Source organism: Tupaia chinensis, unplaced genomic scaffold (genome assembly GCF_000334495.1).
Source record: "Tupaia chinensis unplaced genomic scaffold, TupChi_1.0 Scaffold139218_1, whole genome shotgun sequence".
Lineage (NCBI taxonomy): Eukaryota > Metazoa > Chordata > Mammalia > Scandentia > Tupaiidae > Tupaia > Tupaia belangeri.
In genome coordinates, this window is record NW_006199107.1 from 1,162,223 (window position 1) to 1,185,610 (window position 23,388).

At 38.3% G+C, this 23,388-nt stretch overlaps 1 protein-coding gene across 18 annotated transcripts in view; it reads right to left on the reverse strand.

Moving 5' to 3' along the window:
• ZBTB20 (zinc finger and BTB domain containing 20) overlaps positions 1 to 23,388 on the reverse strand; it is an 885,897-nt gene that overhangs the window by 159,492 nt on the left and 703,017 nt on the right. For all 18 annotated transcript variants that reach the window (XM_027765659.1, XM_027765668.1, XM_027765674.1 and 15 more), the window contains one exon: positions 12,557 to 12,596. The gene's annotated coding sequence lies outside the window, so the exon portion shown is untranslated. The remainder of the gene's footprint in view (positions 1 to 12,556; positions 12,597 to 23,388) is intronic.

Sequence of the window (23,388 nt, forward strand, 5' to 3'; positions counted from 1 at the left end):
AGGTGACCTCGAAGGACTGCTGAGAGCACTGCCTTTGCAGTGAAGAATGAGACTTAGCGACCAAATACTTGTTAGATTGCTCATTTGTCCTTTCCGCATTTTTATAGTTTTATTCATCTTTTTCATTGTTGATTTAGAGCCGTTTTTAAAAATATTGGGGATATGTCGCAAACATTTTTCCCAATTTTAAGAAATAGTTTCTACCATAGCAGTTTTTATTGTCATGTAATAAAATTTAATATATTTTTCTTTACGTTTTCTGGCTTTGGTTTATGTCTTGAAAAATGCATCTTATGCCCTCGATTTGAATGTATTCACTTATATATCAAAAATTATAATAGAGCATCACAGAATTAGTGAAGATGTGGAGAAAGGTTTCTTTCTTTGTTGGTGAGGTATAAATTGATACAACTTTAATGGAGGACAGTTTAGCACTATATACATTTTATTTTGGCAGGTCCACTACTATAAATTTATCTTAAGGAAATACTTAGGTAAGTGCATTTAAGAATTCATGAGCATATGTATTTAAACATGCTCATGAATTTTTAAAACATAGTTATGGTAGAACAAGCAGGTGGCATGGTGGTTAAGGCACTGGACTCCCACATGGCCAATCACGGTTTGAGTCCTGGCCATTCTCCCTGGGGTGGGGGAAGGTGATTTCTCACTTTCCCTCTTTCGCTCTCTCTCTAGCATGTTCATATACCCTACAGCCAAAAGGAAAAAGAAAAAAAAAGTTATCAAAGCACCGGTCAATAAGAAAAAAGTTTAAAAAAATCCCCATATGTCCATCAATAAGTAATTAATTCAATAAACTCTCTGTACTAGAGTACAATATAGCTGTCAAAAAGATAATTTAGACCTATCTTTATATACATAAAAAGATGCTTACTACAATGTTAAGTGAAAAGAGTAGTTTACAGACAGTAAGTACCTTTTCAAGTTGGAATGAGGAAGATAAAGAGAGAAAAAGAAAAAAAAATGAATAGAAATACATGGAACTATATTTCCTGAGTGTTAACAGTGATTATCTTTGGGTTGCAACATTCAAACAAATTCATTGTAATAACTTCACCGTATCTATAATAAATTAAAATATAACTCAAGAAATAGTTTTTAGAATTAAAAATTTAGAACTTTTACTTTGGGGTATAAAAGAGCTTTGATAAACCTTGCAAGGACTACTTTAAAGTTTCAGTAAGATTTTCATAGTCTTTAGCAATTAGTTCTCTTAATAAGATGACATTGACATCATTGCCTGACCAATTGCTTTTTTTTTTTTTAAGAGGTTTTTGCCTTAGGGCATGTGTGCTCACCAGAGAGAGAGAGACAAAAACAATGAAAACGAAAGTGAGAAATCACCCCCCAGGGGGATGACCACACCACAATCCCTTCTCTTCCATTCTCCTCTCTGGGCACACATGCACATGTATCTGGTGTGAATTTCAAGACACTTGGTCCAGGATTCGAACTGCAGACAGCCATGTGGGATTCCAGCAATGTAATCACTATGCCATCTGCTGGGTCCCTGACCAACTTCTTGATGAGTAAATTGACTGCCTGTCCCAAGTTTCCTTCACATTTGACAATTTGAGATGATGAATCACAGTTCTTTCCTTAAAGGAGTCTAAAATGTAAAACTCAAATACTGGAAATAACCTAAAAATGTATATCTAAGATTTAGTTAGGTAAATTCTGGGAGTTTTAAACAGGATATTATTTAGACATCACAAGATATTTATAAAAAGTTTGCAATTACACCAGGAAGTAATTATTATATAAGATTTAAAAATAGGGTAAAATCTAATACTTATAATGTATGTTTGGTTATGTTAAAATCTAAAGAGATTGAAGGTGATCTAAAAATTGTTAGTATTTGTTTCTGTATAGTGGTTTATGAGTATTTTCCTCTTATGCTATACTTTCTTAGTATTTTACAATAAGTATGAATTATAGAATCATCCAAGAAGTAAATATTTTTTTAAAAATACAGCTGTTTTGCTCAACAGCTGCCAAATTTTACCCCAGATGTATCTGAAATTTAGTTGTGAGTCAAATGGCCCTAATGTCATTTCTTAAAGGGAATCTAGCAGAATGGAATGTGCTCAAATAAAGGAAAACCATTAGTAACACTATGTCTTTCTAAGCTACATTTTATAATGCTTACAGTACGTCTAAATAAGGAATTCCACTTTATTGAAAATTGAGGACTTCCACCTTCTTCATACCTTCTCTTACATTACCAACTGCTAGATATTAATCTATGTATAGTACCCCTGGTACGTTTCTGAATGTAGGAGCTGCTGATGCAGGCTGACGTAGATCATTGGGGATCATGGATCAACTGTTCATTGCAAAAGGGGTTCTCCTGGATGCTAAGGATGAACTGCTACAGAAGGTCTTCTGAAGTTAATAAGCTTTCTTTCTCTTTTTGTCCTGCTTTTCTTTTCCCTGTTTTCCCTCCCTTTTACCTTTCAACTCTTCCTCTCTTCCTCTTTTTAAATAAATAGCCTTTCTCTAGAATTAGAAGTCAGCTCTCAAAGTTTAGAGATAATCCACCATCTGGGAAATCTCTTACCCTGTCAGTATTAAAAATACACATGGGCTTGTATCTGCCCTTATCCTTTCTTTGTATTTCTTGTAAGAATAGAAAAGGCATCCTTTCTTCTATCCCCCCACTTATCCTAAGGATTCTCTCTCTCTAGCTTTATCAGGACTCTTACACTCTTAATCACCCCACCTCTTTTCTCCTGCACATTGAATCTTTCTACTGTATTTTTCCCATAAGCATACAAAGGAACAGCCTTGTTTCAATTTTTTTCAAATCTTATTTTGACCTCATTTCCCTCTTCAAGATATTACACTAGCTCACTTTCCTTCACCATGAACTTCTAAGAGTTTTCTACATTTGCTGCCTCTTTCTTCACCTCTCATACTTGCTCATGTCACTACAAACAAGTCACTGTTTCTACCACTTCAACAAAATGACTCTTACTAAATCAATGATAACCTCCAAATTAATATATCCCATGCACATTTGTCAATATTTCATTACTTGACCTCTCAGTGGTACTTCATACCACTAATCCCCTCTTTTATTTATTTTCTCTTTTTCTTCTTAGGTTTTTGCAACAGGGTGTGTGTGGTTGCCAGAGAGAGGTGACAGAAAGAGGGAAAAGAGATACCCCCCCCCAACCTGGATGGCCACACCATAATCCCTTTACCTCCATTCTCCTCTCAGGATTTTGGGCATGGATGCGCACATGCCCAATGCGATTTTCAAGCTGTTGGGTCTGGGGCTTGAACTTCATGTGGGAATCCAGTGCCTTAACCACCATGCCACCTGGTGGCCCCACCACTATCTTTCAAATATTTTCTTCTCTTGGTTTCCATTCCATTTTCTAATTTTTCTATCACCTTTTTGAGCTGTTTCATCTGAGGGTACTTTATAGCCACTTTTCTTTTCTCCACCAGTTTATTAAGTACTAAGAGCTATTCAGGACTCAATTTGGGCCTTCTTCTCAATCTAACTCTGTCCCTATGCAATATCACCCATGCAAACAGCATTGATTACTATGATGTACTGATTACCCTGAACTGATAACTCTGGTCTTCATTTTACCTCATAATTTCAGTTGTATTATATCCAACGCCTGTTCAATAGTCTCATTTACAACTTTCCAAAGCACCTCATACTCGACATCTCAAAAACAGAACTTATAATCTTCTCTCTACCCCAGTACTTTTCTGGTGTTTCACATACTGTGAGTGGCACCATCCTCCATATAATCTTATAAGCCATAAACAAGAGTCACAGTTGCCACTTCTCTCTCCTTCATCTTCCAATCTCAGCAATGAGACAGTCCTAGATATCTGACTTCTGAATTACTTCTTAGTTCCATGTATTTTTCCTCTGTTTCTGGAGCCACTATCCTAGTCCATCTCTGGTCTGGTCTGCAATAATAGCTCTTTGTTGGTCTTCTCATACATACTTTTAATTCTTCCAAATCATCACCACAATGAAGCTACCTTGATCTATTCTCTTAACTTTTCATTTCAAGAGAATTGTAGAGTAACATGTGTAAGAGATGATAAAGAGAGATGTGTTATTCTCTTTACATAGTTTTGCCCAATGGTAATGTCATAAATAATCATAGTATGGTATCACTGTCAGGAAAATGACACTGGTACAATCCATTTACCTTATTCAGGTTTCATGAGTTTTGTATGCACGTGTGTGTGTGTATGTGTGTGTGTGTGTGTGTGTGTGTGTGTGTGTGTGTGTATTTAGGTCAATACTATTTTATTTCATGTATAGTCACATGCAAATACCGCTCGTCATGCTTCAGAACAGTTCGGTTGCAAAGGATCCCTGTGGCTATACCCTTTAATAGCCACAGTCACCTCCCTCTCTACCTTGTCCCTAATTCTCTCAACAACAAATATGTTCTGTATCTTTATATATATTTTTAAATTTCAGTAGTACTACATAAATAGGATCATGACAGTATGTGATGTTGAGACTGGCTTCTTCACACAGTGTACCGTATTTGGCGATTAATCCAAGTCATTGTGTGTACCAACAGTTCATTCCTTTTTAGTGCTGAAAGGTATTCCATGCTATGGATGTATCAGTTTGCTTAGCCATTCACTCATTGAATATAACTCCCCTCTAACCCCAGTTTAGGGCTACTACTAATAAATCTGCTATGGGGATCAGCAGTTGACGTAATGGCTATGTCGCTGGACTCCCATGTAGTCGACTGTGGTTCAAGTCCTGGACCGGGTGGCTTAAACTCATGCCAGGCGCAGGTACATGCATGCCCAAGATCCCAAGAGGAGAATGGAGGAGAAGGAATTGCAGCGAGGCCATCCCCCCGGGGGTTGATTTCTCGCTTTCTGTCTCTCTGTCTCTTCTTTCTGGTGAGCACATGCGCCTTATAGCAAAAATCTCTCAAAATAAATAAATAAATAAATCCGCTATGAACATTGGCATACAAGTTTTTGTGTGGATATGTTTCCATATCTCTGGGATAAATGCCCAGGAGTATATCTTTTTTAAAAAACTCCATTGATCACACCATGCTCCTTCTTAAATTTGCTTTCTTATTGTCTCAGGATAAAGATCAAATTCCTTAGCATGGTAAACACAGGGCCTGACATCATAGACCCTATAGACTGCTTTCACCTCAACTTGGACTTCTTGTCACCTCATTCTCAACTCATTCTCAGTTTTATTCAAGAACTTCATCCAAGTTGTTCCCTCCACCTAGAATCCTCTTTCATCACCCAACATTTTCTCATCTGTACTATTAGGATTATAATAGCATATTCTCAATAGGAACTCTAAAGATTAAATCATATAACCATTAAAAATATTTAGTCCAGGGGCTAATATTTGGCGTGGTGGTTAAGGCACTAAACTCCCAAATGACCAACCATGGTTAGAGTCCCAGACCTGGCAGTTTAAAAATCACGCTGTGTGTGTGTGTGTGTGTGTATGTGTGTGCATGTGCATGCCTAGAATCCCAGGAGAAGATGTGATTGTGGCATGGCCATTCCCCCTGGAGAGTGAGTTCTCACTTTCTAGAAACTCTCTCTCTCTGGTGAGCACACACACCTATGGCAAAAGAGAGAGAGAAAGAGAGAGAGAGAGAGAGAGAGAGAGAGAGACAGAGAGAGAGGTTTTCGCTATAGAATGTGCGTGCTTGCCAGCGAGACAGAGAGACAGCAAGAAATCATCCCACCAGGGTAGATGGCCACACTGCAGTCCCTTCTCTTCCATTTTCCTCTTGGGATTTAGGGCATGCACACAAACACACACGCACACACATGACTGGTGTGAGTTTCAAGCCTCCAGGTCTGGGACTCAAACCGCTGTTGAGTATGTAGGAGTCTAGCGATATAACCATTATGTCATCTGCTGGTCTCAGCAAAAAAATATTAAAAAAAAATTAGTCCAATATTTAAAACAAGATAAGTACTTAATAAATATTATTTCCAACTATTGCTAGGTTACCTAGAGAGAATTTTTGCATTTTTCTTCCTGCATAGGCTTTAGTCACTATCTTCATTTCTTGCCTCTTCTGCAAGGTTCTGTTTCCATTGAGTTGTCAGAAAAGTCATGGCATGGTTTTGCATAGAAAAATAGGGCCAGCAATTGGAGTAGTGTTTAAGGCACTGGACTCCCATATGGCTGACTGTGGTTTGAGTCCCAGACTCGGTGGCTTGAAATTCTCACTGGGCACATGTGCATGAGTGCCCCAAATCCTGAGAAGAGGATGGAGAAGTGATTACAAGGATGGCCATTCCCCCAGGGGATGACTTCCCGCTTTCTATCTCTGACTCTCTCCACTCTATAGCAAAAATCTAAAAAATAAAAAACAAAAAAACACGAAAACCCATAAATCATGACTTTTTTGACAACACAATAGTAACTCCGAAAAGGAGCCCAAGTTTAGATCTTGGATAACCACTAAGACTAGTGGTTCCATCTCCAGGTATATTTCCTTAGACAGCTGACAGCCTTATTTGACTTCTTGACTCTGGTTCATATTTTACATCTCGCTCAGTAGTTCTCTCTCTTGCTTTCTAGCTTATGAATTATTGGTAATCATATCTCTTCTCTACTTCTAGTTTCAAGAAGAAAGTTTCCTAAATTCTCCTTGCCTCTTCCCTCATTCCTATACTTCTGTGGAGGTATATCATCCTATTAGTGTGACAGCCCTGGGTTCTCAATTAGAACTGATTTATCAAAGTTTATAATTGCAAAAGTCTAGTCTCCTTCTCCTTCCTTTCTACTTAGATTAGTGGGGAGTTAGTGATCTGGAAACAATTGCTTTCATGTAGAACCAAACTTCCTCTTGGGAGGTTTGTTCCGAGGTTTAGATTTAAAGGAAGGGAGTCAGGGAGCCCTTGAGTCTCTCATACTAAGTTACATCCTTCAATCAATCTTTATGAAAAATTTTGGCTCCCCAGCATATATATTTTCAGTGGGCTTAGAATTTGGGTGTGGATGAGTGGTGCTATTTATGGAACCCTCCTCCTCAAAAATTCCAGCATTTAGGTGTCTACTTTTGCTTGGAATATCATTCTCTTACTCTTCATCTTTCTTACATTCTAGCTATTTTTCAAGATCCCCATGAAATGAATCACATTGTATATGAAACTTTCTAGTCTTTGAGGCTCTTTTCATAAATGAAACCCTATAGTATTTCCTAGATTGTATCATTCCCTTTTGGAACTTGGCTGTTTATTGTCTTATATGAATAGAAAACTCTCAATAGTATGACTTATTTCCTAATTTAAGTTCCTTAAGTGCAAACAAAGGAAACACCCTATATTTATGTCTTAATTCTCCACTAAGATTCTTTGTATAGAAGTGCTTTTATTAGGCCATTGGGAATGTCATGATGCATTTTTCTATGTTTTTCGATGCAAAGATGCTTGGCATTTTGGCTGTGGTTCTCATGTTCATTTTGCTCAATAGTTCCCATTCTTGTTTTCTAGCCTATACTTTCCTAATAACCCAATATTATGCTATGAGATGAATGAGATTGAGGTTGCCCTCTGATTAGGTTTTGATTTGAAGGCCCAAGTTACAACTGATATGGCTTGATCATTTTTGAAGGGGTGGTGGTACTACCCAAAGAGAGAAAAGGTTAATATGGCATGTCCCTTAGGTGCGTATCAGTGCAAGTCTGGATATATGAGTACACAGAGGTATTGGAACTTAATCCTATCTGGCACTGTGTTTTCACCTTAGTAATATATTATCCCATTTTAACTTATGAAAAATGTATGGAACTCGTGGTCTGAGAGGTAGAAATGTAAGCAGAAGGAGGTAATGTTCCTGGCTGAGGTAGATCAGTCTGTAGAGTGTTTTGATTCTCTGAATTAGTTGAAAGACTGAAAACATAGCTACTACTATCACGGGGGAAAAAAATGAGGAGAAAGGGTCCTGAAAATGGAGTCTGAGCAATGAAAGACAGTGAATATTTTAAAGATCACTGAATTTAATTTATTCAACCTAAATGCATAAAAGTACAGGTGGGGACATTATTTATGCAGGTATATGCAAATCACTTTATAAAATAGGCAAAGCCCTTCTGCTTTTTATAAGTTGCCAAGGTGGTTCCTGATATTTTAAAAGCTTTGCACCTTTAATGTAATTTCCTAAGAGTTGGAATCCCTCTGTCGGAATCACAGTCATTGTCAGAGCACGTTTATTTATTTATTTTCCCCCCCTCTCCTCTGGGACATTTACAAGGCTCTCATAACCATCACAAAAAGAGTGGTTTCCACAGAGATGTGACTGGAAACATCCCTTGGAAATTGCTGAGAAGTAAGTCACAGTGTTCAAAGCAGAGAACATAGGCTTTGAAAACATGAACCCATCTGACCTCTTGAATTTAGTACAGTGAATTCCTGAGCTCTGAAACATGGGGCCCGGCTGTGCATGCCATATTGGTGCTATAAGACTGGCAGTAGGTTGGCTGTGGCATGGTCTATTTCAAACTCCTTCACAGTGCCCAGTGTTGCATGTTCCCAGATGACATTTGGTTGGCAGAAGCTGGGCCTCCAAAGCTGGCAGTCTGGAATGCAGCCCACTGTGTTTTGACAAACACATAATTGACCATCTGATCACCAGCCTACGTTCTGCACTCAGGTCAGTGGGGGACCTGAGCTTTCAATAGGTCCCTACTCCTCGTCTTGTTCATCTTCTCAAACCTTTCTCCAGAAAGCAATATAGAGAAGACCTAAACACACCCACGTATATCCTTCCATTTGCAAAAGAGAACATGGTACACGAGACATAAGCTGTTAAAATTTTCCTTTAAATTGTCCTGGCAGCCCAAAGTGAACAAGAGAAAAGCACACTTATGGTGAACTCTAATTCAGAGAGAAGAAATGAATATACTAAATTGTTTCAACACCCGGCTGTGCATAAGCTGAAATTCAGTTCAATGGCTTGGAAATTTTGCTTAGAAAAAAACAGCAATGAGAAAATGATAGAAAATTGGGCATTGATTGACTTTAGGGGGACAATATAAAGAAACTTTTATTTTCAGGTGAAAGAGAAGAAAAGCAGGACACTGGGAACGTATTCTCCTTATCTGCCTGCACCTCCACCATGCTCACTGTGGGCAGAAGGAGTCACACACTCCTGAAGACCAACCAGTAGGAACAGCTCAGAGTGAGAGCCTGAGGTCTCTGGTGAGGCTCCTCTAGGGATGTATTTTAGTCTGAACTTGGCCCTACACAGCACAGCCTATCTCCTAGAAGGCAAGGATTTATGCAGTGGGCCACTATATGCTGGAATTATGCAAATGTTAACATCTATGTCAACATTTCCTAATAGCCTCTCTTCCCTACTCCGACCCACAGCATGGTTCAGACCCTGGGTTTTCATTTCTGACCTCATCTCCCTTTTCTCAGCCAGCATTTTCTACTCTCACCAGAGTACTCTTTCTAAAACCTAAATCTACTTAAAATTCTTCAAAGCCTCCTTGAGCCTGCAGGATCAAGTCCAAACTCCTTTGCACGGCATACACGGCCTTCTGTGATCTGCCTGCCGCCTGCTCTACAGCCGCATCGCCCCGGCTCCTCTCAACCACTGCGCCTCAGCCACGCCCGGCTACTCAGTCCTCTGGATCTGCTGGCTGCTTTCTGCCTCCTCACTTTGTAAATGGTCTTGCTCTTTCCTATGATCCCTTTTCATTTTCCCTCTCCCATATTCACCAAGTAAACTATAATTCATTTTTTTTTTTACTTCAAGACACAGCTTGGGCCCCTCTCTACATGCAGATAGGCACTTCTTTTTCCTTTTTCTTAATACAGCTTATAATTACCTGCATTCTAGTTTCTATCTCATGGGAAGCATTCATTCCCTTATCTATCTTCTCTATCGGACTCAACAAAAGTGGGCATTTCTTATTCTTGGAGTTTCCAGAACCAAACATAGCAACTGGGTTTTTTTGTTTTGTTTTTAATAAATGTTTGTTGACTGAAAATAGAAAGTGTGCATGATAACTAATCTAAATTAAGCCAAGAAGTAGTACTGCCTTCCATAAGTATGGCAGGAACCTGTCAAGAATCTAACAAAGGCAGAAGATCCCAGCGAAAAGGCACTTTCTGGAGGTTATCACAGGGGCTGCTGATTGGCTGGCATGAGGGTGAGGGACACGTTGCAATGGAGGAATGTCTTTTTTAAAAAGGATATCTCTAAGGTGATAAATTATCACTCGTTTCAGTACTTAATCTTCAGTACCGAAAGGTATTGTCCTGAGAAGGAATCTTGTGTCTGAATTGCTAACAGACCTAACTTACAAGAACCAATTTTCCCAAATACGCCAAGTTTGTGCTACCTGCTTCAAGTTACTATGACAGGTTATAGAGGGCTCTTTTTGTTTCTGCTAAAGAGTAATGGAATAGAAAACTCTGGGGGGAATGTCTGGCAGCTGTTCAGTTCCTACCAAAATCCGGGTCAAATCTAGATTGGGACACTAGACTAAATACAGTGCCAAGAGGAGAAGGTCAGAACAAGCAGAATTCTGCACCTGTTTGGAGGAGGCCATTGAAGAGGCACTTGGAGTTAGAAGCACTGGGGAGATAATGTTCTCCTCTGTTCCCAAGGAACTTTTTCCTTTTGATAGGCCTCTGGGGCACCACCCGAGAGCCATCAGCTGTGTCTATGGGGCACTTGAGGACAGGACTGTCAAAGGCCCTGTCACCCTGCTGACATAAGGGCAGCCCAAGGAATAATGCAAGCAAACATGAAGCCTGGCCCAGGGGTAGGACAAGGTCATAGGTGCATGAATGGACTATCAGTTCAAGGTAGTTCATACTCTCAGCCTTATCTCTGGTTAAAAAATAGGATCTCTCTAGAATCTGACTGACTGGTGGTTGATGTAGCATAGAATCAGTTTCACATTTTCCTATGAGCCAGAGGCAGCCTTTCAATTATGTTTTCTATCTCAAAGGTCTCCCCCTCGATTTTTAATTGGTGACACAGGTCCCTTGTACTGCCCGTGTCTGAGGCTCGCCCTATAGTGCTGACGTCATAATAGCTGAGCCGTGGGGGCAGGAGTGCACTGTGCTGACTCATCCCGGTGATGTGAGGATTAATGCCTTGTCTAACACTGAGCTATTATGTGAACTGTTTTTACACAAAAGAACTGTAACAAAAATGATTTGCCAGTCAGAGGACTAGAAATATGCAGTGCTAGGTAACTGAGGGGAGGAATATGGAGGCATAAGTGGTAGCCATAAGCATGCACATTGACAGCCTTCAAACCATTAATAGACACACTGTATCAACACCGAGCATAGGGAATAAGAAGACCTGTCAGGGCAGGTAGGACTGTCCCTGTTACACAAATGCGTTACACATAGCACCCGTCTTTAAGGAGTTTAACCAATCTCTGTCTCTCTCTTTTTTTATTTTTAATCAAATAAAATGTCATATTAGACTATAGATCTAGCGTCCTCTGAAGAATTCTGCTCCCCTAAATACATTTGCCATTAGCTTCTAGGAATGTTAGTAAAAGAACACACTAGCAAAAGAGCCATAAAAAACTTCTTTCTGTGCAAATGATTACAACACAGGGAACATCCTGGAGTGAAGCATCAGTAAAGCTATAATGCTGTGAATAAGGGGCAGTGCCCAACAGAGAGTGAGGGGCAGCCAAGGGATGCCGGTGATTACTTATCACATTAGGTGGCTGTCACTACCTGTAGGACTTCTCAAGTAATGTCTCTTGTAAGAACTTCAGTTGTTTGAGTATACTGTCCTAGAACCTCTTTTAAATAGCTCAAAGTAAAATTGATCCAAACCCATGCAAAGCAGCCTGGTCTGGACGTTAAATAATAAATATTCCCTTTTTCTGTTTTAAATAGAAGTGTTTTTAAAATTAATTTTCATCTTTTCTAAAAAGGAATAGGACCTCCTATAACCCATCTAGCAAGTATAAATCATGGATCTCTTTTCTTTTTCCCTAGACTTTGTAATCTTGCACAAAATTTTAGCCTATTTACTTTCCAGTCTGTACGTCTTAGTAAAAGGATATTTGAAATGTTGTCAATAAATGAAAGCTCTGATCTAGAAGTAAAAATGAAGAAGACTAGGACTTAGGGATGGGTATATAACTTAAGAATAAATAACTGCCCATTGATTGACAGAGGAGGAAAAGCCCAACTGTTGTTGGAATCTGGCTGAGGAATGCAAAAAATTGGAATCTGGCTGAGTAATGCCGGCTATAGTTTCTAAGAGTAGTGACTACTGCAAACAGCAGCTGCAGCCAAGCAAAGGGCAGCGCTTATGTAAGTGCACGGCTGGGACCATGGGTCCTCTCGGCCCCTGGTGAATGGCAGCCTACCACTGCATCGATGGCACCAACTCCAAGCACGAAAGAAGCTAATACAAATCAAACAAGCGCTAGAAACCACAACAAAGTCAACGAGAAAATATGCCAATAAAAGCCAAAAATTCCCAAATCTGGCGCTTTTTAAAAAAGGTTTAAAGAAAAAAAAAAAAAACACCATTTTTACTTACACAAAGAGAAGGAGCAGGCCACAGACTGATGGTCAAAGAACTGAAAATTAAAGGAAAAGCAAGGAGTTAAAAACAAAGTCAGTATTACAATGGGGAGAAGAAAAGCAAATCTACATAATAAATGGGACAGGTTGTTTCTTAAGGAGTCCATTATGTCACTTGTTGCCCCCAAATAAAAAGAGATTCAGTCTTATAAAAAATTTTCTCTGAAGGCATGACTCCCTGCTATGGTGATCCACATAGAGTTTCCCAGCTCAGGATCTTTCTTCGTCATTTTCGATCCAATCTGTATCATACAGGATTTTCTCGAGCTGTGCTACTGTTCCCCACAGTAATCATTAGCTACACTTGTGTGTTTAAATTAAGATTCTTTAAAGTTTCACAGGAAACAGGATGTTCAGTTCCTCAAGTGCACTAACCATTGCAAGTTCTCAATAGCCACATGTGACTAGTGCGTGCCTCACTGGGGAGCACAGATGAGGAACATTTCTACCATGGTAGGGAGGTCTACCGGGCACCACTGCCTAGAACAGGTAAAAGCTTTACTACGTAGTACCTGACTAGTGCTAGCTACTGTTAAAAACATGAGTGAAACCCTGATAAACTCTGGGTCTCTTAAGGGTAAATTCAGTGTGCTGAATGTCCACATGACCCTCTGGACAAATTGAACATTCCAGTGCATTGCAAACCTGCAGGGTCACTGAGAACTTGGCCAACTCTGCCTCAGTGCTGAGCTGCTTTTTTTCAGACCCCCCACCTAGGTATGTCCCTCCTATGCTGGAAAGTAATTGGATAAACTGGTTTTAAACTAAAGCATTTTTTTTCTCCAAAACGTACATCCAATGATTCAAAGTTCAGATTTTAGGAAAGGTGACCTTCATTGTTTCTCATTTTATATTTAAAATCTAATGTTTCTCCTTTGAAATCTTCAAATTACAAGTAAAATAAATGATTAAAGAACTGGTCTGCCCACCATAGTTTTAATAATTTTTCTTCCAGAAGGATAAAACTGACGTTAACAGAAGATCTATGAGAAATTAATAAACCAAACAAGGATGCTGAGAAAACAGAGTAGCCCCCCCACCTTGACCCTATTAGAAACATCAAGAACTTAATATATGCTGATGGATTCTTGTCTTCGTGATGCCATGGTTTTAACCACTTCACATAAGGCTTACAGAAATATGCCAAAAAAGCTTTAATAAAAAACCTTCAAGTAGAAGACCTGGTTGAACAACTTTGCACTGAAAAAGGCTAACACAGAAAATGAGAAATTATAGAGACCTCATTGACCCAGAGTTTTATAAACAAATGCACCATTGAAGGGATTTCTCCAAAGAAACGATTTCCCATTTGTGGCCAATGTGAAATCCAGCCCGTGTACATGCGGGTGTGTAGGGTGATAATCCCCTCCTTGGACAAGAAGAGTTAAGATGAAAATCTACATCCTGGATCATTATGCATGCTAATACAGAGAGGTTGGGGGGCCTCTGATGCTTTCCAATTGTTTCACAAAATTGATGAGTTTAATGAAAATTTTAAGCAAGATAATTAGATTATGTATGATTTATTAAAAGTACATACAACTTTGAAATATTAAAAAAAAAAAAGACTGACTAGTCTTCAAAGACTATAAAGATCTGAGTTTTGCCACATTCTGGTCTCCTCTGCAAGTCGGGATACTAGACCATTGCAATGGTGCCTCTTTCCTTGCCTTTTACCCTCCTTTCTCATCTCCCTCCCTTCTTATATTTATTGCTTTTTTTCTTCCTTCCTCAACTCCTCCATTTTCTTCTTTCATTCTTCTGTCTCTCACTCCCGTTTTGAGCTTGTTTTCTTTCCTAGCCTCCGGAGAAAAGAAAAATGATTAGAGATTTTCTGTGAAATATGTCCAATTATTATTTTTCTGTTGAATGTTATAATCCCAGTAATGCTCAATAATGTATCATGCTCCTTTTAAACTATATGTTCTTCTATTTGAGCATGTAACTTTCTTTTCTAAATTTCAAGGAGCATTTATGCATAAAATTAGTCAAAATTAAGTTTTTGATGTGATCAAAAGAGATCAATGTAAGCGGTATCCAGATTGACTAATAAATCCAAGGTCTGGAATGAAAAACTATCTTTCCTGGATGTTAAACAGCACACAGGCTGTCAATGACAAGAATCCAAGATGGAGAGGAAAAGCACAGTGTGTATCACAGTCTAAGACAAATTAAAGCCAAGTTAAATCGAAAATTTTATTCAATACCATAATCCTTATATACTAATGAAAAGCAACGATACTGATTCCAAATATATTCCTAAGACTAAAAACTTAATCTCAGAGTTCTTATATAATTTATAAATGTTCATAGTATCAAATGACCCCTACATCTTGACTGAAGTACAATCTGTTATGTGATCTTGAGAATATGCATTAATCTGTGTAGATGTATTTTTGTTCAGGTTATTTTATTGATACGTGCCCTTTCTACCTAGGTGATATTCACCTTCTATATCTGTAAATTGTTTTCATCTGAAACGTAAAAAATTATTCTCAATAGTTTCACATAGGACTAAAACCATCTATGTTAGGCATCCTAGATTCAAACATAAATATCTAGCAAAAAATATAAAATTATACAGTCCAAATAATACAAGACATTTAAAACATGGTGGGGAGAATGAGTAAAACATGGTGAGGAGAATGAGTAGAGAGAGGGCAAAAAGGGGTGACTTATTTTGAAGTACAATCTTAGTTTTATGATTTATAAATAGAAGTTATTATATAGTGTCAATGTCCAAGGAACTAAAAATATTCTTAATTGTCACTTTAAAGATTAGTCAATTCTGGCCAGCTATGGTGGTATAGCAGCAATACAAAGCTCCAGGATCTGAAGCCACAGGGCAGGTCCCAGGATGGATTGTGGCATGAAGACCCTGTTCAGGGTGTCTCTCATTCCTTCAGGCAATAAGTAAACCTAAACAAAGACGAGTCAATTCTTATTTCAATGTACAGAAAGTTTTAAGGCAGTGGTTTTCAATCTTTTGAAGTGATAAAGATCCTTATGAAAATCCACGAAACTGCTCAAAAACACCAAAGAGCTCCCAGACTACCTTCCTGAAGGCCACTGGTGAATCCCGGATCTAAAGGAGGAAGAAAGGGAGAAAACCCTCTTTCAGTCCTACTGCTTATCACCTCTAGAAGTTCTTATAAAACACTATAAACTGAAGCCAGGAGTAAAGAAAATGTATACAAAATGGAGCTCTAAATTAGCAAGACCATATGATTAGAGAGACACAGTCTCCCAGACTTCTGCCTTCCTAATCCTTTATAAATTCTTTTTAAACAAGCCCTTAGAACCTTAGCAGCAACGGAGTAGAGAAGTATAGAGCAGAGAAATAATAATGATATTAAGAGTTTGTATTTAGTGAGTATCTCCTGTGGTTCAGGCATCATACCAAGTAAATGCTTTTCAAATTTGGATATGAGTATACCCAGGGATGTGGACAAGTGCAGTAGGGAGTTCACAAAGCCACAAGATAAATAATAAAGTCATGGCTGCCTTCCTGGAGGGTCAGTTTTCCTTGTGGGTAAGTAATTTGAATTCTCATTTGTACATGTATTCATCTGTCCAGTAACTACTTCTTGGACGTTATAAAAGAAACAAAACATTTACTATTCTTGTCCTCGTAGAACTTCCAGTTTAGTGAAACAAACAAGAATACATTGGAGAGTAGAAGGCAAAATGTGTATGTATTTTAAGGGTAAAACCTGAGATGTTGCTGAAAAGTCTCCTTTGTGGCAAACTGTTTTCAGGCAATGTCCAGGCAGTCACCCTTGGTACTGGATCACTCGCTTTAACCTGAGGGTCACCCAAGTGGAGGAGTTTGAGAAGTGCTATCAATGGTCCATCACTTAATCCTCACTACAAGAGTAAGTACTGTTATTTCCAATTTACTAGGGAAAAAAATGGAGATTTGTGAAATTAGAAAGCTGACCCCAAATCACATAGCTGCTGGCATCTGAACCAATTAAGTCTGAACCATTCCAAAGTCTACATATTTTTAACCACTAAATTACACGATCTCTAGGTGTTTCCCACTTCATATTTCCTCTTGAAAGCTAGGCTCATTCAGGGTTATGCAGGCTAGATTAAGCTTCTCTTTGGAAGGGGACAGGTTTGGCTTGATTTGCATTCAAAGTATTTCACAGTGGTAAGGGAAAGCTATTATTATACCCATTTTATGGTGAGGAAGCTGAGCTACTTGCCAGCTGAGGTATCTGGCTGGGTTAAAAACAGATTCCGGGTCACCAGTCCTCCATTCCTATCGACTAACTCTAAGCCTAGGCAATGTTACAGTCAGAGGGCTTTTCTGCTGCACATGAGATTCACACTTGGTGATAAGAGTGAGGCAAACTTTGCTAAGAGAAAACAATAATAGTGCAATAAAAACCTAAAAAATAAGTAATCACACTCCCTGACAAAAATTGGTTACTTTTAGCCTTCTGAATACAAAAGGGAGAGCTTATTCATCACAAATGAATCAGAAAATTAGAATGTGTCACAGCATTGATGACAGAGCTGAGGAATTCAGATGAGCTGAAGTTTAACACTTATCCTTCTAGCTGAAGAGGGTAAATCGTGTGACAACAGGATAGAAGTGACCTCTTGAACACATCTTTAATCTTTCCAATCTTTTTCTTCAACTATTCTCTCTAGAAGACAGGTGACTCTATAGCATATCTTAGTTTTCAGTAGGTAGAAATAAGTTTTAACATTCTTATAATGTTTTAGAATTATTGTGTTAATTAATTCTTGTATGAGAGTCATTTCAAATGGTAGGATGATGACTTAATAAATAAGGTAAAAACCTTATTGATTTTCCTAATATCTTTCTGACTTCCAGAATTTTCGAAGGATAAAGCACTATTGGAGTTTTAAATTCATGTCTCTCAAAGTAAGTGCCAGCTTCATAGGTTCCTGTCAATTGATATTCCATCTTCACTCTGGATACATGATTTCCTTTATCTGACAGATTCATGAAATTGTCTCCTAGATTTAATGACATTCCCTGCCCCCTGAGTTTGGGAGTTTTAATCCTCTATTTTCTGTCTAGCAAAAGGTTTGCAGAGTTAAAGTCAGATGGAAGGATTATTCATATGTACATACAGAACATGTGTAATCTCCTAGTAGGTACTTTGGGTGGGAGTGGTCTCCTGCAGACCTGTTTTTTGAAGTACTTGCAATCCTTTTGGTTACAACAAGACTGTAATTACCATAAATGGTCATTCCTATCTTAAGGACTGCTTTTTAAAACAATCTCATTTGGATCCATGTCAAGAAGAGGAACAAGGAAATCATAATGATGCCTTATCTTTCCTTGAGAAACTATATTAGGCCAGCTGATAGCATGGTGGTCAAGGTGGCTGGATCCCATACGGCTAGCTGTGTGGTTTGAATCCCAGACCAGCATGCCCCAAATCCCAAAGGGATAAGTGGAGAAGGGATTATGGTGTGGCCATCCCCCATGGGCAATGCTTTCCCACTTCCCTCTGTGTCTCTCTAGCAAGCATATGCACCCTCTAGCAAATTACAAAAAAAGAAAAAAGCAGCAGCAGCAATGATAGCAACCATAAAGGATGTCTACCTTTAAAAATTTAGATGGTGAAATTGGCTAAGGATTAGTAAACAGAGAGGATTTAAAAGCTAAAGTTCAGTCCCAGTCTTGGTGGTACAATGCACAGTGTACAGAACTACAGTTGGAAGTCACCTGGATGTTCATGTGTTTGTATACGTGTCCCACTCAACCTGAAGCATGCTGGACATGCCTGTGTGTGTCAAGACCCTGATGAACTCGAGGGATGGGGGCTGGGGATTGCAGCATGATAAGACTCTTTTGACAGTGCTTCGCTCTCTCTTCCATGTGCATGTGATCACACGTTCTCTAGAATAAAAGAAACTTGAAACCCCTAAAACAAAAAATACCCTAAAGCTCGACCCTTAGAGCTAGGACTGTTTCTGGGCCTGAGATAATTGCCAAGATTCAACCTAACACTCCACTTTACCCCATGCAAGTTTTCCTGATCCTTTCTGATTCTTACATGCATAGGGTCTGAAAGACTAGAATGAAATGAAATCAGTAGTGCTGGAGGGGGTGACCGGGAATGGATTTGTTTAATATAGTTAGGATGGTTTCTTATAGCTCCTAAAATAGACCCAGCTCCTTAGCATGACGACATTCAGGAGAACTTTACAAATCTGATTCCCTTCATTGCTCAAACTCCTGACACTGTAGCTTTATGGGTTCCAAACAGATTGATGTACCAGAATTATTGACATTTAATGAACTGATATTCTTTAGGGGATGTTGACAAAGAAGAAGCTATGATAGCAACCCAGAAGGATGATGCAGCCCTGTTATCATGTAGTCCAATCATTCAAGGCACTTGGTGGTAATACTACTCACAGTCGGTCTATCATCGATGCTATTTGGTACACAAACACACTGCGCTTCATATATGCGGGGTCTTCAAAAAGTTCATGGAAAATGTATATTATGAAAAAACTTTTCATAGATTTAAAAAAAATTTTTTGACAACAAAGTAGACTCATACTTTCCATATATATTTAGAAGTCCCCTTATGGAGCAAACTCATTCCTAGACTACAAGGGATAGAAACACAGCAAGTAACATGTTAGTGTTACAAAGGGCTTTGGGATAAAGCACACTAGGAGAAAGGACGAAACGTCTGGATCGGCATGAACAGAAGGCTGTTTTTACGCAAATGGTTTCCTCCACAGTTATGAATAATATGAAGGGAACAATCATGACACTATATTTATATCAGGAGGTGATATAAATTAAGTAGTTACTGTACCCAGTGATCTGTTAGATACTAAACCACAAGGACAAGATGGGCATTGTCTGTGTTTTCAAGATTTGAAAATGTTCCTTTTGTTCTTGTCAACACCAACTATTTGCTTAAGAGCATCTAGGTCCTTTCATAATCTGGCTCCAACCCACCTCTCCAGCTTTAAAAAGTGTTTCCCACCGTCGCATCTTTATATACTGTGACAGTCTATCTGCTCCTCCCTGAACCTGCCTGAGATACCTATGTCTCTGAGGCTTTGCTAACAGTTCACACTTGAATCTCCGAAGCCTACTAGAGTGTGTTAAACACAGCGTGACATGCCAATGTCTGTCGAATAAATGCTGTCTATTTTAGAGACAAAGATAATAGGAAAAAGTTGTTAAATCAGTAAATAAATAGCATCAGAGAGAGGTCAAGGAAAAGTTAATTTTAGCACGTTTTAGGAGTGGGGGCAAGATGAGCTTTAAGATTAGGAAAACTGATGCTCTTTATTCTTGGGTCTAGCCAATGCTATGAGTCAGTTACTTTTTTGGGAACAAGTTTAAACCTCAAGGTTAAATGAACACAAATGCTCTGTCCATCAGCATATAATGAAAAAGTTGTGGCTATTTTCACATCAGCACAGTGAAATTAAAATATGCAGTGCCTTTCTCAGAAGCATCATATATGACACAACTTTTTAAAATAGCCCCCTTTGGCACTTGGGTACAGAAAAAGGTATAAAAACAAAAGTAAACGTTTTTTAAAAACAGGAATAATTTAGTTTAGGGAACAAAGAGCTGAGATGTGTCTTCATAGTTTTCTGACTAGGAGAAGAGATGTTATAAGGAGCATAATAATCAGCATTTTCATCGTAGGCCAAAATGGTATCAAACCATCCTGGGAAGAATTTAAAACTTAAAGATGAACATCCTAAATATGAAAGTGGTAAATAATCAAATAGATTGCTAAAGGCAATTATGAAATGTCTTTCTTCATGGCTCTTTAAAACAGGAAAGATCGTCATTAATTTTGGATACAATAAATGTAGGTCTGCCTTCACTCAGAAGTGCCTTCACCTCTCTAGTCTTATTTTAGCTCTGTACAATTCTACAAAATCCTAAAGAATGTGGACCATAAAAATTATACATAATCACATACAGTTAGGTAAAATAGGTTCTACAGTTTAAAGAGGATTAAGCAATACAGACTGTAAGTTGTTAAATTCAAGACAATATATATGGTGCTAATGTATTAATTTAATTCACCAAGTGCATATAACACAAATAAAATTGAAGAAAAAACGTATTTTAACTTGCTGTAGTTTTAACATCATGAAAAGCTAGAGTAAAACATTCTAACAATTAATTCTTCCATGTCTGAGAAATCTATCTGAATATTTCATAAACCCAGCATTGAATATGCATGTAAACTCAATTTCTAATTAAAGAAAAAGTTAGAAAAAAAATCCAGAAAACAATATAGAACTCACTATTATTACTCCCAGGGCTATCTTCAAAGACATCAGGAGCACCAGTAAATGACTTCTTTAAATGACCAAAATGGACCCTATATGATCAAGAATGTAAATCTAATAACAGACTCAGGGAGAAGCTCCAACAGGGGTGGCCAGTTACCGGTTTGCTTGTCTATTTATCTTGCAGCTTTGGAGCTCGGCAGAAGTGTTCATTACATACAGCACACAGGGTTAGCTGAACAGTTGCAATGACCTTGTCTGAACCAAATTCATTTAAAGCAGTTTGCCACATTTCTTAAATAGAAGATGAGCCTATTCTATCTATGGCCGAGATTTGGACTGGATCACTGAACTATTGCCCAACTCTTATAAGCAAAGCACTAACATGTACCAATCAACACACAGCACATAGCAAAGGCATCAGGAAGGTCAAAATACACACACATAAGAAATTGGCAGTACATTATAGAAGAAAGCTATTTCTAAAGATGGACTTTGGCTATTAAAGCCTTCGAATGTTATTCAATCTTTGTTAAGAGAAAAATAAAAAGAACCAAAATGAAAGAAAAAAAAAAAATCCTCCTTGATGTCACTTGTAAAGATCCAGTTTTTTTTTTTTTTTTCTTTTTCTTCCTTTAGGAGAGATTCAGAGAGAGAGAAATACAGTTTTATTTTGCAACCCATTACTTTCATTAGAACAGAAATCAAAGAGATAAACTGCAGATTTCTTCACAGCTGACTTGTTAAGGTTATTGTTCTAGTCTTCACTAATGACTTCTTGAGGTTGAGTATTACTGTGATCAAGAGTTGGGAGGATAGAGATCTAGGACCTTCCAAAGGAAGCATTTTGTTCAGTATCACTAGAGCAAATAAAGTCAGCTCTATGCTAACTTGGACAACCTAACTAGGAGAGCAGTTGGTGCATGTAGCTATTACTTATGCTGTTGAAAATGATAGGAATGAACTGAACAGCAGAGGTGTCCAGCTAACCAGCAACTTGAGTTTTGAAAAGCTATGGCACAAGAACACAGGTTGTTAGAATTCAGAAAGCTTACTCCCTGCCTTCCTCCCTCCATCCTTTCTTACTCCCACATCACATTCCTGCCATCAGGCAGTTGAAGAAAAAGAAACAAATGTGACTGATATTGCTTCTCTGGGAACACAGCACTCACTCTCCATCCTCCCCAAGATAACTTGTTCTCAGTTTTCTAAAAAATGGATTAATTTAATTGTTTTAGCATTTACTCTTAAGGGAATTTATTTATTTATTTACTTTTAAAAGCTGTCTCTGTTAGACCCAAATTCAAGTTTTTTAACAGGTAATGGAGGTATTTGGAGACTGTGAGTGTGTGCGTGTGGTGATGGGTTCTGTCCTGGACTCTTCAAATTTTCCAATTAGACTACCAAGGGGATCTTGGTAACTTTCTCTCTTCAAGAAGCCAGTTATACTTATAGTTTAACTTCAGTTTAACAAAGTTTAACAAAGATATATACATGCATGCGTCATATATGTTAATTGTTCATTAATAGGTGTATATATTGGGTTGTTGGAAAAGTCATGACACATTTTTGCCTAGAAAAACATTAAAAAAAAGTATCATGACTTTCCCAAAAACCTTCTCTCTATATATATACACACATATACATGTACACACATGTGTAAGTATATGTGTGTATGTGCATGCATACGTGTGTGTACGTGTGTATTTGTTCTTCCTCTCAGAATTTGTAAACGTTTTTGGGCTATCTGTCCGTATACTCTATGAAGTGTTAGTCCTACCGATTTCAGAGTAATTCAGGCAGAAACATAAGAAAATGCAATGGTTTGCACTGAAATGTTAATAACATACTCATCCTTAGTGTTCTATTTTTTTTTTTCCACTGTTTACTTTTTGGTGTATTTCTCAGGTTTTTTCTGTGCATAAGTAGTTAACATAATTACTTTCATATCATTTTTTTTTTCATTTTTCCACTAAATGACATATCTTGGACATTTGCTCATATCGTACATTTCCCCCCACAATACTGTACATGCCTTTGAGTCCCAAGAAACCCTAGCATGAGTGTACTTCCTGGCCAGTGCAGTGTCACCCCTATGTTAAGCAGTGCCACGGTGTGTGTGTGTGGGTGTGGGTATAGGTGGGTGCTCTGCCCTAGGGGTCTTGGTCTGCTACTTTCTTTTGGTCAGAATACCATTAGCATCTTCTCATCTTCCTTTTTTTCTCCCTGTCCCCCTGCCTCCCATATTTTTCCTACATTAGTTTTTTTTTTTTATTAATTCACTTTACACCATCACAACACACAAATGAATTTTCCATCCAAAATACACTGTGCATTGGCTCAATCAAGCACATCCACATACATGTCCTCAGCAAATAATTTTCCAATTCTTACGTCCTGCATACCTTGCCCTTTGTCTTGCCATCCCTGATTCCCCATCCCCCACCCTCTGCTATGTCCTATCTTCCTCCCCCATTGTCCCTGGCATCCATGGTTGCCCTCCATACCTCCCTCCCC